The sequence below is a fragment of the Neodiprion lecontei genome, chromosome 6, assembly GCF_021901455.1.
Source record: "Neodiprion lecontei isolate iyNeoLeco1 chromosome 6, iyNeoLeco1.1, whole genome shotgun sequence".
NCBI lineage: Eukaryota > Metazoa > Arthropoda > Insecta > Hymenoptera > Diprionidae > Neodiprion > Neodiprion lecontei.
Genome location: NC_060265.1, coordinates 30,043,528 through 30,046,460, shown reverse-complemented (window position 1 = coordinate 30,046,460; position 2,933 = coordinate 30,043,528).

Sequence of the window (2,933 nt, the reverse complement as noted above, 5' to 3'; positions counted from 1 at the left end):
CCGACGTTCAATTTTTCATATCGAATTTTTCGAAGTAGGCACTCAATCTCAGTCTCGGCGCAGCTATTATATATATGTATAGATCGTTGCTATTACAATGCACTAACGTCGATGAAAGGAAATCAAATTTCCTAGTCGATTCACGATCGGCTTTCTGGGATCGCCTATTTATGAAATTCGCTACGATAGCATCACGCATATTCTTTATAGCCGCGTGGTCAATCTTGATCGAGAAGAAACTGAACTTCAGCCCGAAACCACGGCTCGCAATAACGTAGATTTAAGTCACCGTCTTAAAGCTCCACCCTGACTCGCCCACCTTTGATAAATCACTGGGAGAACCTCCCTCTAGCCCGGTCATGACGTCACGGCTCGATAGATGACGACGTAATTTCTAAATTGTTCACCGACACGAAGACTAACTTACCGCCAACTTACCTCGAGCTTCTCGATCGCTTCGTTCTATCATTTTCCCGTTCTTGCAATCATCCGCATCCCTCTACGATTATTTCCATCCCGACTCTATCAGAGGTAGGTACTCAGACTTAGATTATTCGAAATGACTTCGATTCGATTCGATAAAATAATTCGTAATAACAACGATAGCGTTGATGAGTTTCTTCGAAGTTGCGAATTTTTAATCGTCCGTGGCGATTGTAAATCCGGCAATTTCTGAGGTCTTGTAGCCGATGTTTCGACCGAGCGAACACGGGTCGAAAACTAGCCGTAGACACGCAAACGCAAACTCGATAGGTTCACCTTTGAGCCACCGCCACATCAAAAGCTCCGCTTCGAAAGCCAAGAAGGCTTTGTTAGATCGCGGGGATTTTTACCTACGCAGTTGATGTGGTCATCGATTACGCGGCTGCCAGGATCAGCGACGTCATGCCTGCCGTTTTTTAACCGGGTCTCTGGTGTTGATTGCTACCTGTGACACGGCTACGTCATTACTAATCCCTGCCTCCGTTGACCTCTGCCATGTTGTGAAACGGCGCGCTTAATAGAGCAGGGTTTATCTGTACTGCAATCCGAGGGGTGAAAAAGCTAGGCTACCAGCTTCGGATTTTCCAATTCGCGACTAATTTATGTATCTCCAGAAAAAAGAGGTGAGAAAAAAAACAAATAGGGAAGAAATAAAACAACGAAACGTTTGGGTGAAGATTTGCCAGGTGTCAGGTGTCGGGGAAAAAAAAATTATACACAATCAACGTCGGCTATCGACGATTAGAAGTATCTAATCGCTAGGCGCGCACGCGTGTCAATCCAATAAGCTCGTTATCTCTGCCGAATGGAATTAACGGCAATTACCTCGAATTCGCAGCAAGAATAATACATTTGAGGATTTTTCGAGACGTGAGTATAATTTAGTGCCGAAATAAAAAGGACCATGACACGAATTGTGCTGCACATACACAACTGCCTGTACGCACGCGAGTGATGGTAATCGAGTCGAATTTGTGTGTAAGAAAAAACATCCATTTGTCACAAAAAATTTTTTAACTCCCAGAGATCTACTGGTAAGCCAGGAAATTCGGGAAGTCGAATCGCGCGATGGGTTTGGGAATTTTCATGATTAATTCAAGCATTGCTTCTACGATCGAAATACTAGAAAAAATAAAAGTAAAATAATCAGTGGATCGAACAGCTCCCCACGGGTCAATCATCCGCTAAAGCGTTTTAATATTTGAGGGAAAAGCCCCCGGCATGTGATGGACAGAAAGGGTCAGCGCAAAGACGGGATAAGGCTCGTTAATTATTGGGCTGAACGGATAGAACAAATTGTCGAAAGAGGTCGGCAAATGGGGTTTGAAAATGGAGAAGCGGTATAAGGTATATTGGTCGAGATTAGCCGCGGCGGAGAAGCAAAAGGTCACACGCCAAGCAGATGGGCCGCCGATAGAAAGCCCACGAACCGCGACCTCTTTTCCTTCTTACATGTGCCCAACTTCATTCGGCCGAAGGAAGGAAAGACTCGGCACCGTCCACGTAGTCCTTGCTTGTTAAGGTTACCTATTCCAGGTATTCTATGTTCTTCCGAAAGATTTCCGGGTTCAAAGCTTCGCTGTCACAGCAGAGACGAAGGGCGGGAAAAAGTTACGCCGAAAGTTCGCCGCTTGCGGTCCGATTGTGTATAATTTTTCCACAATCCTTTGACGGAGTGGTTTTGGGCGGTTCTTTTGATTACACCTGAGTCAGGACTGATGATTAGAACAAAAAATGACAACGAGGTCGGGGATCGGTTATCGTAGCTATCGGAAAGCTCCCCGACTAATTGTATATTGATGGAAAAATTATTCCGCCGAATCTCAGTTACAAAGCGAAAGGTCGAAGCATTCGACTGATCGACGTTCGTTTTTCATCAACCCTGTTCAGGCTAGAGCGGAATTTCGTCGATCGAATCGCCTTTGCAGCAGTTCGATCACCGCGATAAACGGATATCTAAATAACGACGGTGGGTAGAACCGTGGAAAAGGTTGGCAGGGTGAGCGAAGGGTGAAACTTGCTGCAGGTTCGCGCTAATGCGGAAATAATAAAATAAAACTGTAACGTCCTTGCGCGACGGGGAGAAGTCAGGGGGCCGGGAGGGAGGGGGTGGGGGGGGGGGGGGTGACCGCATAATTTTAACGACTCCCCCGGTATAATACTCGCGGCATTCGTCCGCCATGCAGTTTAACACCTTCACCCTCCCTGTACATTCGCACGCACACCTTTTCTGCGGCTGCAAAGGCATTAGGCGTACATGGAGCTGCATACACGCCTCGGAAGAACGTGTATTACTCGGAGAGCACATACGGGGCATTCCGTGCCACTTCGACCTGGGTCTGACCCTTGACCTCTCGTATTGGGCCCGCGATTTTTTATACGATATTTCTCACTTTGAAAGGTACTCCGTTTCTTTTTTTTCATATTTTTTCAACTTGATTTGAATTTTC